This window comes from Ixodes scapularis, unplaced genomic scaffold, assembly GCF_016920785.2.
Source record: "Ixodes scapularis isolate PalLabHiFi unplaced genomic scaffold, ASM1692078v2 PGA_scaffold3__209_contigs__length_174095766, whole genome shotgun sequence".
In the NCBI taxonomy this organism is placed as follows: Eukaryota; Metazoa; Arthropoda; class Arachnida; order Ixodida; family Ixodidae; genus Ixodes; species Ixodes scapularis.
Genome location: NW_024609868.1, coordinates 148,139,526 through 148,154,792, shown reverse-complemented (window position 1 = coordinate 148,154,792; position 15,267 = coordinate 148,139,526).

The window sequence follows — 15,267 nt, the reverse complement described above, 5'->3', positions numbered from 1 at the left end:
CGTTGAGGAGGTGCAAGGCGGGTGTCACTCTCACTCTTGTGGTTCAGTTCCCCACGTTCCCCTAGGTTTCAAGCTGCTAGCCAAATTGAATCAGGTGTTCCAGCCCTGCAGGAAAAGTCAATTCCACTGTTTTAAGCAAAAAGCGCCGAAAAAAATGCAGGGACACAGACGAAGGGAAACAGGAAAAGGCGCACTCTCAACTTACGTTTATTAAAAATTCACACATTATATAACCACACACACACAAAAAAAAATCCTTTCTACCCTATCTACTCAGCCCGCGTTTCAAAAATTCAAACTCATTTGTAGATAAGGACACAGACGTGTCACTTATACAATTCTTGTCTCTGGTCCTAATTTCATACGCCTCGTGTAATCCCCTCGATACTTTATCTTTGAACCTAGCCAAAATCTTGGTGTCATTGAAGGCCGGGGTGCAAGAGCATCTATTGCAATGAATTGCAAGGTGCCCCGAAGGCGTCGTTCTTGTAGAGGCAGCGTGCTCTCGGGTGCGATCATTAACGCCCCTGCCCGTCTGGCCCACGTATGTCATCCCACACGTCATGGGGATTTCATAGACGACGCCAGTGGCGCATTCGACGTACTTATTTCGATGTTTGGTAGTGCAGGGATCTGAAGATGGCTGTGGTGAATTGATCTGGCGACAAAGTCGCGCCATCTTATTGGGCGCTGAAAAAGCTACCGGTACATTGTAGCGCTGGGCTACCTTTTTCAGATTGTGCGTTACATTGTGCATATATGGAATGACAACAGGCCTCGTGGTCTTTCTATCGCTGTTTGATTTCCGATTATTTTTAATCTTTTTGATTAAGCTTTCTGCCACTTCAACCAAAGCTCTCAACGGAAAACCAGCCCTCTGCAGGCGTTCTATCTGACCCTCGAAGCTGCCTTGCGCATTGTGCAAACATGAGTTTCTGAGGGAAGCCCCCAAGCACGAACTGGCTATGCCCCTTTTCACTACTTTCGAGTGGGCGGAATCAAAAGGAAGGATGCCCTTCCTAGTTCGAGGCGCGTACGTCCAACAAACATGGTCCCCCAAAAACGACAGCTCGAGGTCCAAGAATTGCAGTCTGCTTTCTTTTTGTAACTCATGCGTGAATGTCAACCCGGAGCAACACAATTTAAACACGTCTAGCAACTGAGAGACTTCACTGCAAGGGGGCCCCGCCGAGCGACAATTCAGAATGTGTCATTGAATTTTTGAGGCAAGGGGGCCAGTGCATGCGCAGTGGGTTTTCCATCGACGTCGAGGATTTATTTTACTCAATTCCTCATGAACCCCTATTCTCGGTGGTGAGACAATGCATAGACCAGAACGGAGTTGTCGCTTTCCAGAATTCTTCGGGCATCAATGTTGATAGCTTTCTTGAGCTCCTGGTTTTTTACTTAAAACATACGTTTGTGTCATTCGAGGGGAGTCTTTATGTGCAAAGAAAAGGCGTTTGCATCGGGTCCAGTGTTGCACCTGTTTTGTGTGACATTTTTCTAGGCATCTGTGGAAAAAACATCGCTTTGAACATTTCGAACGATGACAATGTGAAAATCTTCAGATACGTCGACGATTTCCTCATCCTTAGCCACTCGGCGGGGCCCCCTTGCAGTGAAGTCTCTCAGTTGCTAGACGTGTTTAAATTGTGTTGCTCCGGGTTGACATTCACGCATGAGTTACAAAAAGAAAGCAAACTGCAATTCTTGGACCTCGAGCTGTCGTTTTTGGGGGACCATGTTTGTTGGAAGTACGCGCCTCGAACTAAGAAGGGCATCCTTCCTTTTGATTCCGCCCACTCGAAAGTAGTGAAAAGGGGCATAGCCAGTTCGTGCCTGGGGGCTTCCCTCAGAAACTCATGTTTGCACAGTGCGCAAGGCAGCTTTGAGGGTCAGATAGAACGCCTGCAGAGGGCTGGTTTTCCGTTGAGAGCTTTGGTTGAAGTGGCAGAAAGCTTAATCAAAAAGATTAAAGGTAATCGGAAATCAAACAGCGATTGACCGACCACGAGGCCTGTTGTCATTCCATATATGCACAATGTAACGCACAATCTGAAAAAGGTAGCCCAGCGCTACAATGTACCGGTAGCTTTTTCAGCGCCCAATAAGATGGCGCGACTTTGTCGCCAGATCAATTCACCACAGCCATCTTCAGATCCCTGCACTACCAAACATCGAAATAAGTACGTCGAATGCGCCACTGGCGTCGTCTATGAAATCCCCATGACGTGTGGGATGACATACGTGGGCCAGACGGGCAGGTGCGTTAATGATCGCACCCGAGAGCACGCTGCCTCTACAAGAACGACGCCTTCGGGGCACTTTGCAATTCATTGCAATAGATGCTCTTGCATCTATTGCAATTCAATAGATGCTCTTGCATCTATTGCAATTCAATGACACCAAGATTTTGGCTAGGTACAAAGATAAAGTGTCGCGGAAATTACACGAGGCGTATGAAATTAGGATCAGAGACAAGAATTGTATAAGTGACACGTCTGTATCCTTATCTACAAATGAGTTTGAATTTTTGAAACGCGGGCTGAGTAGATAGGGTAGAAAGGATTTTATTTTGTGTGTGGCTATATAACGTGTGAATTTTTAATAAACGTAAGCGCCTTGTCCTGTTTCCCTTCGTCTGTGTCCCTGCATTTTTTCGGCGCTTTTTGATTGCAATGAACCAACTGACCCAAATCTCCCCTTTACTCCACTGTTTTAGACCTAGGCACCCACATTTTGTGTATACCTGAAAGAAGCTCTAACAGAGAAGAAGCAAAATGATTGGCGCTTTTTGAATGCATCCTTTTCTTTTGCTCAAAACATACATACAAGTCACATGCTATTGTACATTCAGTGGTGCAGCTCGATTTAAGAAGAACACGTTTTTTATATAACTTCGAGTTCTTAGAGAAAAGATTCAATATAATGGGTCGGACATAAATGCTAGCTATGAACTGTCCTATACATTTACACATTATCTGATATAAAAAGAGTAGAGCAGGGTAGGGCTGCACTGCATCATTTACGATTTTTGTAACCAATTAACAGTTGGCATTTATTTATTTCTTACTATTGGCTATTATTCTTTGACAGAAAGAATAACCGGGCGAGTTGGTACGGTGGTAGTCTTCCAACTCCATGCAATAATCAGATTGGATATTAGGCGTTTTTCTACCTCTCTTTATGTTTTTGCTATGAATAAAGCTATACGCACTCCGGAGTGCACTTCGGACGGAAATGGCTATACGCACTCCGCTAATCTCGTGTAAAGCAAATGGTCACAACGAGTTTTCTGAGCGATGGCATAGAATGGGGTTTAGGGTGTCGGCTTTATACGCAAGTGGACGCAGGTCAATCCGCGGTGGGCCTACTTTTTTTTTTCTCGAGCTTTTTATTTTTTCGAGGCATTTGGTAATATTTACGACATTTGGTTTTTACAATAAACACTGAAAAAAAAAATACGAATGTTGTCGACGAAGCTTTGCAGAACTAAATGGTATGGGACTCCCTCTTGAGAGGTGCGATCGGGGAAAGCGGGGCTTGGGTTGCCGGCTGGACGCCGCGAAGCGGTGTGTGCTGGTTACGTTTTGTAACTAGCAGCCATATACTATACTGTCGCCTAGAAGCGTCGTGAACGCAGGCGGGGGCTGTGTTAACCAGCTCCCCAGTGATACAAACGCCGTTCAAAAAGGGTGGCCCGAGCGGCATGAGCTCTCCGCGGAGTGCGTATAGCCATTTCCGTCCGAAGTGCTCTCCGGAGTGCGTATGGCTTTACTCTTTTGCTTTCTTTGGCTGCTCTATTTTTTGTAAGGGATTTCGCCACCACTAAAACATGTGACACTTAAACTCTTCTTTTTTTACATCACACAATCGTAAACTTGGAAAGTGTGCCTGTTCGGCAAACGCGAAGAGACCGCGCGTGTCTACGGCACAGGCATTAGCTTAGGCGAAAAATCATGCTGCCCGCTCTTGTAACGTTTTTCTCGCTCCCGCTTTATGAACCAAATCGGTGGCGAGCTGCTGTTGGGACAAGACGTCAGAACTAGCATGACCTGTGATTAACACTTTGGGACGGAGACTGAATGCTTGAACTGCCGTCAGACGGCACTTGAACGCTCCACAAAAGCGTCGTCGTCGGGGCGTTAGGAATAGAGTTAGGAATTCCGCACTTCTTTAAGGCCTTGATAACCATGGCAGACGGGATCGTGCACCATGCATCTTTCGCCCATCGCACGTGATGCGGCCCAATTTCCATCGCTCTCTGCGCACAATATCCCTTTTCTTTTGAATCCAGCATCATGGTGAACGCGGCGGGTCTTTGCAGTGGTAACTTCCACGCTGATACGAAAGAAACACGAGCTGGCTACGTAGCTTCTTAGCGCGTAATGGGCGACTATTTTGGAATATCGATGGCCATATAGTAGCGCAGTTTTGGGTCGCACTCGTTTGAGTCGCACTCGATTTTTGGACCTTAGTTCGATTCGAGTAAATACGGTAGTTTCTCAGTGTTATTGCGTTGCCTGCGGTCATTCTCGGCACAAGTTTAAGACAAGTAAAAAAGTGAAAGCCGTTTACAACTCCCTGTAGCGCCGAACTGGAGCGCAGCTCTTGAGGAGGAGGAGTGAAGGGTACTGAGGGGAGGGTAGACCCCTCCTCCTTCTCCTCCTCCTCCCCTCATTCTTTAATGTGCTCCGGGGGGGTCACGTGACCTCGGGGGGGGGGTGTCACGTGACCTCGGGGAAGCGTGACCTGGGGGTCACGTGACCTTGGGGGACCTTGGGGAGTCACATGACCTTGCGGTGTCACGTGGGGGTCACGTGACGTTGAGGTGACCTTGGGAGGGGTTACGTGACCTCGGGGGGTCACGTGAACTTGGGGAGGGGACCACGTGTCCTCGGGGGTCACGTGACCTCGGAGGGGTCACGTGACCTAGGGTCACGTGCCCTTGGGGTGACGTTGGGGGTCACGTGACCTTCAGGGGGTCACGTGGCGGTCACTTTGGGGGTCACGTGACCTTGAGGTGACCTTGGGAGGGGTCATGTGACCTCGGGGGGTCAGGCGACCTTGGGGGGTCACGAGACCTGGAGGGGTCACGTGACCTTGGGGTGACCTTGGGGGTCACGTGACCTTGGGATGACCTTGGTTACGCCGACGGCGACGGCGACGCCGCTCAAACCGGAAACGGGCGCCTAAGAGCTGCGCTCTAAAAATGATTGGAGAGGCCCTTTAAATCTCTGTATTCGGGAATGTATGGACACATTGCCGGGAGTAGACGGAGACATATTGCCTGAAAATCAGCTCTTAAAATTATTAGTTACATGGTCATGGATGTTTTACAACCTGGATTTAGGTTGATTGGTGTCTTTGGCCAGGTGTTTTGGTACTGCCAACCTAGGTTTATAATTGCCACTATAGCCACTTGTGGTATGTTTTAGAGCGCAGCTCTTAGGCGCCCGTTCCCGGCTTGAGCGGCGTCGGCGTCGCCGTCTCCGTCGGCGTCGCCGTCGGCGTAACCGCGAGTAACCCTCGTAACCCTCGTGAGGGTTACGAGGGTTACGAGGGCTCATCTCACGAGGTTTACCCTCACGAGGGCTACGAGGGTTACTGACTCTCGTAATCCTCACGAGGGTAACTCTCGTGAGATTAACCCTCGTAACCCTCGTAACCCTCGTGAGGTTTACGAGGGTTAATCTCACGAGGGTTACCCTCACGAGGGTTACAAGGGTTACTAACCCTCGTAACCTTCACGAGGGTTACGAGGGTTATGAGAGTTCCCCTCACGAGGGTCACTAGGGTTATGAGAGTTACCCTCACGAGAGTCACGAGGGTTATGAGAGTTACCCTCACGAGGGCCACGAGGGTTATGAGAGTTACCCTCACGAGGGTTATGAGAGTTACCATCTCGAGGGTCACGAGAGTTACCCTCATGAGGGTCACGAGAGTTGCCGTCACAAGGGTTACCAAGGTTACCCTCACAAGGGTCACGGTGGTTACCCAGGTCACGTGACCCCCCCGGGGTCACGTGACCTGGGGATACCCCGAGGTCACGTGACCTCGTCATCAGTGACGTCACTGATGACGTCATCGGCATCGTCACGTGACCCCCAGTTCACCTAACCCCCCTACGTCACGTGACACTCCAAGGTCACGTGACTCCCACAAGGTCACGCGACCCCCACTCCTCAGGGTCACGTGACACTCCGCCCCCGAGGTCCCTTGACCCACCCCTCCCCCAGTACCCTTCCCTCCTGCTCCTCAAAAGCTGCGCTCTAATTCGGCGTTACAGGGAGTTGTAAACGGCTTTCATTTTTTGTTAAAATGTTTACCAATGATTTGTAGACTTGCACCGACTTAATTTAAAATAAAATGCAGTGAAGGATGTGCCCGTTCTGTCCTTCATCTTAATGTTCCTATTAATTCATCCGTGGCCTATTACCGTTGAGATTTCATCCATTAAAAAAAGATGCAATTTTTTCAATGCTATGTATAGTTAAGAGTTCAAAACCATATGCTTTGACCTTGATAGATCTACTTGTAAGTTTCAAATGATGTTACGCCCACACCAACCTGAATGTACCGATCACATTTTGACAATACTTGTCATTCATGGTCGCTCTCGAATCGCGCTTCCCTATTGGCAGAAAGAGTAATTCTGTCTTTGTGTTGTGCATTTCTAATGCTTCAAAAAGTTTACAGGGAATTACCCAGGCAGCACAAAATGAACGGCCGGGCAATGGCTGAAGCATTTTGGCCAGTCACATTTCCTCCGGCCTAAGGCTGGTCAAACTACTATGCCCGAACATGGCTGTGGGCCTTGGCCAAAGACTTGAGGGGACTGGCTGTTGGAGGCTGGCCGATGACCTGTAGCAGGACACAAGCCGAAGGCTAGCAAATAAAGACCGGCCAAAGACTTTGGTATGGACAGAGGCCAAAGGTTAGCATCCGTGCACTGGCCAATGCCATGTAGCCGAAAGCAAGCCGAAGTTGCGCAACAGGACATTGGCCAATCACCTGCGATTAAAAGCTGGCCGGAGTTTAGCAAATGGAGGCCGGCCGAAGACTTGTGTCAGGACACAGGCTGAAGGTTAGCATCTGGGCACTGGCCAATGCCGTGTGGCCGAAAGCAAGCCGAAGTTTAGCAACAGGGCATCGGCCGGTGTCCTGTGATCAGAGGCAGGCCGGAGTTAAGCAACTGGGCATTAGCCGTACATTAGATGTCAGGTGCTAGGCGAAGAAGTTTGACCGGGCACAGGCCGATGACATGCAGCTGGACACAGGCCGATCCCTCGCAACTAATCATAGGCCGTACCTTTGCGATTGGGTGCTGGCCCTACAGCCGAGGTCGCACATTAGTGAGCGACTTGCAGTTAGGTGTTAGCCCTGCAATTAACTCATGGACGCACTGCAGAACAAGAGCCTGTGCCTGACATTTTGCCTGCACACTTTGCAGTAGCTGTGGATGCTGTATCAGTTAAGATCAACCACTCGAGATCAAATGTCGGGATGCACAAACTCACTGAGAACTGGTTTGTATTGTTAAAACAAAAAAGGCTGAGGATTTTCTGGGACTATTTTTATTTAACCTTTTCCATTTCCTCATCCTGCTTCTTGCTTCGCCCACCATCACGGTCGACAAATGACCACAGCCATCTCTTTGCGATATCTTGAACCGTCGCCTCGCTCAAGTCCGTATACTTCGCCTTGCTGGCAGCTGAGAAAATAAAAAGCATTGAGTTTAGACATAAAATTACAGTCAACAACGTTTATTGAACTCGCAAAAACTCTCTACCAGTCTGACATACTCAGTAATTCGATATAGACCGACACAATGTTTACTAAAAAACCCGCGTTTGCCCACACCAGGTGTGGGCACTGCGCACGCGCAGCAACCGAATTCGAGTGAACTGAGGCTTCTGCGCATGCGCAGTGCCGTCGACAGCACCACCGCAGCTGCGTGACGTCAGGGAGGCGTGTGTGTCTATAAAAGTTCTAATGATTTTGACAACAAACAAGAACGCCACATTTAGGAAAGTTGTTTGCTCTCAAAGGAGCGTCTGTATGTCACGAGGGACGCGTCACGCGGATAGTCAGTGGCAGTTTCTTCATTTTTCAAGGTCTCACCCGCTCACCCTCTCCCCACACCCTTTACAGAAGAGAATTTTTTCTTCTCTTCCGGGTGGTCGACACGGCCTCTTGAAAGAGAAAAGCCAGCTTGCTCTACAAGCTGGCTTTTTTATTTCAAGCGGCCTCATTGCCAGCAGGCGCACTGGGGGAAAGCCAGCTCTGCAAGCTGGCTTTCCCTCAAGGGCTTGTCTGCATTGAGTGAAAGCCAGCTTGCAGAGCAAAACGGCGCTTTTGGTAGTTCAATCTACACATGGGTAGCACGCGACGTCATTCAAAAAGCGCTACGATGACCACCAGGGAGGAGGGCAAGAAGAAGCTCGCCTCTCATCAGGGCCCCCTTTTGTGCCTTCCAAATCCGGTTCTACTCTACCACACACCAATTAGTCTTAGCTTCTCACTTGTGGGAATAAGATGCAGAAAATTGGTTACTAAGTAGTTGCCAGCTCATTACTCACTCAGAAATTCTAGTTTTGCAGGCACCTCCTCTCTTCTTCGCCCCCCCCCCCCCCCCCCCCCTAAAGCATTTTGACCTGCTTCAAATATGCTGACACATAGGCCAGCACAAAGCAGACAGACCACGAGTGCTGCATCAGCATTCGGCTGGGGCTCGTGTTCTCACTGATCAGACCAAGAACTAGAGATGAAGCAAACATTTTCCAAACCTGAGGTCTGAAGAATTCAAAGATGTTAAACCTTTCTAACTTTGGCACTAACAAATATAACACTGAACCTATCATGTCAAAAAATTCAACTATTTTAGTCATTATTTCTCTACAGATTTGTCGAACTTCGAACGCGTGAAGTCCAAAAGTTTGACGAAGCTTAAACTTTTGATCTGAGGAACTTCTAACGAAACAGGATTCAATCGGTACCTACATGTTCAGAACACATAGCAACTGCTTCAACGCTTGAACCACGCTTGAACTGTGCAGATAACAATTGCTGTCGCATGAGACTGACTCACAGCTCAAAGAGGCAAGCTAAGTGGCCGAGTGCCGACCTGCCCAGCAAATGCAGCAAGCTATCTGGTGGTAGCAACAGCTGTACCCATCTCTGTTTTCCGCAAGCTTTGTTTAAACTCAGTTAAACAGAGCTCACACATCAGAAAATTAAGAAATCGCTCGAAACTAAAACTGGGACCCTCGTGCGATTTGAAGACTTCTAACTTTACAAACTTATACTTGGAACAAAACTCTTAATCTTCGAATAATTCTAACTTAAACCAAGAAATTTCAAATCTTCAAATATTTTTAGAATCAAAATTGCAAAAAAGAAAGAGGAAACTGTTGAACTCTACTTTTATCAACATCGAAAGCAACTTTGTAAATTCAAACCATGGCAATGTTCGAAAGTTGTTCACTTTGCAACCCTTTCTAACTCTACCAAGGACCCTGCCGAATGCAGATGCGGCACTCGTGTTCAATTTGTGCACTGCAGTGGCCTACCTATGCACTGTCAAATTTGAAGCATGCAGGCCTTAGAGATTTCAGATGTTGTCTAGACCCCCTGGTGGCAATCAGTTCATCAAAGAATGTCTCACCGACAAATTGCTTTGTCGATGAAGACTGTCTGTTTCAGCAACACATCTTGCCACATTTCATAGATAGCTTCCTTTTCATGACAGCCTTGAAATTGATTTTTGTTAACATGAATATCACCAGACCTCTTTAGGATCGAAGCTCGGCCAACAGCGCCCCATATCCGCCCTTTTGATTGCTAGCATAGCTTTCTAAGAAGGCTCACTGCAAGTTCAAGCCCAAGAATAGATTTATTTTCCCCTTGCAAAGCAAGGGGTGACTGCACAAAGCGCGGCATGTTTGGAATTGTAGCTTGCTATCACGGTGCCAATCAAACATCGCAACAGTTAAGGTTGCGTAATGAGTGTTGATAAAATGTGCACTGATGAAAAAGTTGTTTATCAAACATGCATGGATAAAACGATAGCACCATGGGCATCCTGCTGAAATTGCAAGGCATTAAAGGGGCGGTGCAACAATTTACGGACTTTGGCTAATTAATTGCGGGAATTGATCCCGGCCACATATAAAACGAAGGACCGAAAACTATTCTTTCCTGCTTGCCCTAGTTTTTATTAAAAAAATAAAAGAAATTGGTATCTCTGGCACCCCTCAACTCAATATTGAAGCGGCACCAGCTTCGCCTGTGACGTCATTCGGAGTGGCGTTGGTTTCCGGTTGGGGGCTTCTGGCTTCCGTTTCCCTAGCGCTCGCCGGCTCGCCAGGCTCGCCGCTCCCCCGCTCTCCCGCCGATTCCCGACCAACATGGCGGCATGGGCGGACGGCCTGAGCGACGTCGAGCGCAAGATGCTTGCGACGCGGCGGGCAGTCGAGGTCGAGGTCGAGACACCAAGAACAATAACGATACCACGATACTACGAACCACGACCAACGCACTCCGTCGAGCGAGGCAAAGACAAAACGTCCGGGTTACTCGTGTAGCCGCCGTAGGCGCCTCGGGCGTCGACGGATGACGGCGACGGCAAGTTTTTGTTGACTTGCGGTAGATGGCGCCACAAATAATTTATACCCTTTTAGCGGCAATATTAGGCTTTTGAAGCGTTTCTGCATGCCTAAACAACAAGATTTTTTAAACTTAACCTTAAATCAAGCTTACAATTGCCTAACACTATCACTTACAGAAACCACCCCGAATGACGTCACACCACAGGTTCCATTTGCGGCCACCATGTGGCCGCAGGTTGGGAAAAAAAGCGCTTTTTATTTTACGATTACGCAGCGAAATAGAGGTATTTTGGGGTATGGCGGCACTTTTTCTCTTACTTATGCCGAAGTAAACAATATAAAAAATACAAGCTGCACATTCGGTCAGTGTTAAAATCATTGCACCGCCCCTTTAATATGAGGTTACTAATGTTGCTTCCTCCAAGAAAAGTTGGAACTAGTAGCTAGCCACGGCTAGCATTCCGCATCGACTGCTATCTGTGGACTGGATGCCGTGAAATTACAAAATTACCTATCTTTGGTGGTGCATGCAGAGTTGCAGAAATTATTAAAAAGCAAGCAACGACATCACACTTCAGCCAATCCCGATCCTCTGTTTACGTGCTCTTTAACAAGCCAAGATGTCATAAATGTTCTCACCCCTTCGGAGAAGTTCCCTGCATCCAGGTTGTGGTAGACGCGGCTCTCTTCAGCCCTGTAGGGAGCAGAAAAAAAAGACGGCCTCAAGTAAGCAGGAGTGCACAAGAGATAAAACCAAGAGAAAAATTGAATGTGTTCTGAAAGTGGGACCAGCTATATTAGCTTGAGATATTTCATAATGAGCCCGAACTAACCTGATACATGATAAGCTGGCAGGACTGAACCTGAAGTAGAAGACATTCAAACACGAAAAAAGAGAGATGCTTAGACCGAATCAGAAAGAGTGAAACTGTTTTGTAGATACAGAAAACAATGCTACAAAAACTATAGGTATGTAAGCAGTGTTTTTTACAGTGTAGCCTTTGCAATGGCTCCCTGAAACAAAGGTAGGACTTGTGAACTCTTACCCACATTTCTGACACTTCTCTGGCAATCCATTAAAAGGAATGCAGGACTGACGCTCAATTCATGCAGACTGCTTTTGTAATATCCTACCGCAAGAATGCACAACTCTGATGACAAAAATGTTTAAATTGAGGCCACATCTGTGGCCTCAGGCCTAGAGCCTAGAATAGGCCATATTGCTTAACCCAAAGCTACAGCATATCTAAGCACCATGTTCCCAACTGTTCTTGTGTTAGAGGTATGGTGAACAACTAAGGCACTTTTTTTATTTCTTATTTCAGAGTGCCATTTTCCGAGCTATCTAGAACAGCGAACAAAAAGCTCAATCGCATGGTCGTCTGAAATAAAAGCTTTCATAAATTTGTTTTTAGAGCCTTTTCAAAAGTTTGTACCAACACCCGGCCACCATTGCTTGCTCACATACTCTGAGCATGTAATGGACACGGCAGTTGCGTCAGCGTTCGGCGTGAACTTAGGTCATATTGCAAATGAGCGCTCTGTCAGAGTTCGTCGAGGACTCGGATCCAATCACAGGCTTCGTGATTGGATTCGAGTCCTCGCCGTGTCGATTGTACCACGTAAGTGAAAATAGATTATGTATATAATATTTGAAAGTATGAAAGATTGAGCCCAACAAAGTCAGAAATCAAAGACCACCAACAAGGCATTATAGACTACTGACATTTCTTGGGGACCCCATGGTCAACACCTGTTCACTTCATGGCTGAGAGAACTACCCTGGGCGCAGGCTGGGGACATTTTTGTCTGGAAGCTTCGTTGGACAGCTAGTGCACTAGTACCCAGTTACACGGGCGCTCTCAGCTGCCATTGAGTCCAACAACAGTCGAGTCCATCGCGATAAGCCAAAGTTACACGGCAGCGCCAACCGTCATTGAGCCGCTAATGACAGTTGAGTTCGACTGAGCTCCCCCACCTCAGTTCAACCGAATGGACTTCCCCAACGAAGGTAAATTGGCACCTGTTCGCGGGACCGCTGCCAGCAACCATTGTTTGTGAGGCACTTACTGTTTCGAAATGCAGGGGGAGGCGTCTAGAAAGAATCGTAGCAGCAGAATTCTCGGGAAGGAATAAATTTAGGCATCCGAGCTGTCAATAATAGCATCCCGGCTAGCCGGCAAGATTCCAAACGAGCAAAAATGGCGGAGGAACCTGCTGCATAAATAGACAAATAGTAGTGGGGCACCCATCATAGCGGGCAGTAGCTTGCACCACCTAGCCTAAATGATGTGCAACCTAGCCCTGAATCTGCTTTGGTACTCGTGTAAATGCCGCTAAAAAGCAACAAGGTATCAAACATATAGTATGATCTACTTAAAATAAATAAAACGTGTGTCTCCGAGTAAATTACTATAAAAATTAGACTGATCACACGGCACAAGAACCAGTTTCGTGCTAGCTTTAACTGGGTTCTAGAGAGTTGAGTTGAGTTCAGTCAAAGTTGAGGCTGATAAATGTCGTAGACTCAACGATAGTTGAAAGTGTACGTGTAACTAGGGTAACTAGGGGACTGGCTTGCAAGGTTTCAAGGACAAGCAATTCTAACTGATGTGGTACAGTCTGCAGCAATATGAAATACCCACTCAGAGCGCATGGCCGAGGCGGTGGCCGAAAGGGGCGCAGTACATGATTCGGACAGTTCCATGTTGCTCAGAGGGGAGGCTCGCTCAAGGCTGAACCACTGTTGGTTGTTTCAGGCACTGCACAAAATTTTCCATCCAGAATTAAATGTTGCTAACTGACAGCTCTCAGCTGTCTGTATACATCTTTCGTGCTTTCATTCTTTCAATTTTAACTACTGAATTTTACAATGTGCGTGCACTAACCAGACTGACCTACACTCAGTGATAAATCAAGATCAAAGAGCGAGGAGGAAAACGAAGGTGGGAAAGGAGAAAACAGATGGGGTGTTGAAGGTGAGAGGACAAAAACCTCTTCTACCTTCAGTCTGCTTTCTCCTATCCAGCCTTCGTTTCCCTTGCCCTTTGTTACTGACCTGTTACTGACTATAAGTATTTAGCAATTTTACAATTGCATAAGGAGCTAAAGTTATTCATGCAAGTTTTGATTCACATTGAATAATAATTTATAATGAACAGCCTTATACCGGGACACACTCTTTCTCTTGAGGCATCGTCCGAAGAGTCGCTGTCCATATGGCCAGCAGGCCTCCTCGCCCTTTCCTGTCTTGGGGCTACATCCGGTCTGTCAGTCCAAATTGGGTGCTCAAGCAGCTGCGACCAGATGGTCTGAAGCGTGCTGCAGTGTGGCTGCATGAGAAACGATCATCTCAATTATACGCTCAATTAAAAAAAAAATCGCCAACCTAATGTAGGAGTGAAGAATCTTCACTGGGTGATTCGACCAAGTCAGTGTAATCTGTTCTTTCTCTAAAATTGCACTGAGGACCTGCTGCTTTTGCTTGTAAGGTGGCCAGTAGGAGACGACTTGCTCTAGCTTCCTCACCAGCCAACACTCCGAGACAACGTATGCGCTCCCTTCATCTAAAGTGCATGACGTGGTAGCTATAGAGAAAAAGTGTGGAATATGCATTCTACCAGAATATTAGAACCTATTTTAGACAGCTTGGGCAATGTTGGGGGCCCCGCCAGCAACCACTAACAAACCACTGCCAGATTTGTTTATTTTTGGATGGAGAAATCCGCTAAACAAATTTTTAAAAAAGTTACTTACAAATGCAGGTTTCTGATACAAGCATAATGCACTAAACTCACAAAAAACTGTAGCAGAGATCCAAAATAAATACATCTAGCAAAACAGGCACGTCTAACTTTCAGCGAGACGCAAAACGTCTGCACTTGACCCGCAGCGCGTGACATCTTTTCGCCGCACAATTTGAAAAAGGAGCTCACTGTCACTCACGAGACGCGACCACAGACTGAACAGTGAATACGCTACACTTAGGAGCGAAGCAAGAGGTCTGTTTAGGGCATAGGTTCATGATGATGTTGTTCAATTGATGTTGTGATGCTTCTGCTATCTATTTCAAGCCAAAATAAGAAGTCTTTAGCCACTTTACTGTCAGCCCCTGTTAATGTTGACACAGCAAGGCTGGGGTGCAAAGACCAGGCACCTAGCCAGGGGGGGGGGGGGGGACCATAGGGCCCCCCCGCAATCTTCCATTTTCTTGGGACCTCCTCCCCCCCCCTCATACAGCATTTTGTCATGGGCGGGCGCGCTCCTCCTCTCCTGCTCCTCCTCCTCCCTTTCCCCTCCCCCCCCCCAAAAAAAATCCTGGCTACGTGCCAAGCAAAGGCCCCTGTCGAAACTTTACTGCCCAACTACTCAGCTGCTTTGTTGTAACGCAAATGAACTTCTGAACGAGAAACACCAATCGAAAGTTAGACATGATGATTGAAAACTTGAGACTGTGGTTAAAAAATGGAAGAGATGCTCTCTGTCACTTTGTCTTTCTACTATGGTGCCTGGAACGCGTCTCCGACTGGTGTGTTTACCGTGTCCAAAAAAGTGGTCCCTCGATTTCCGCCTGATGACGTCATAAAAGTGTCATGCTGTCGCTGGTCGCGAACCTGGTGGCGTCCCAATAGTTGTGGTGCATGTGGCGACGCCT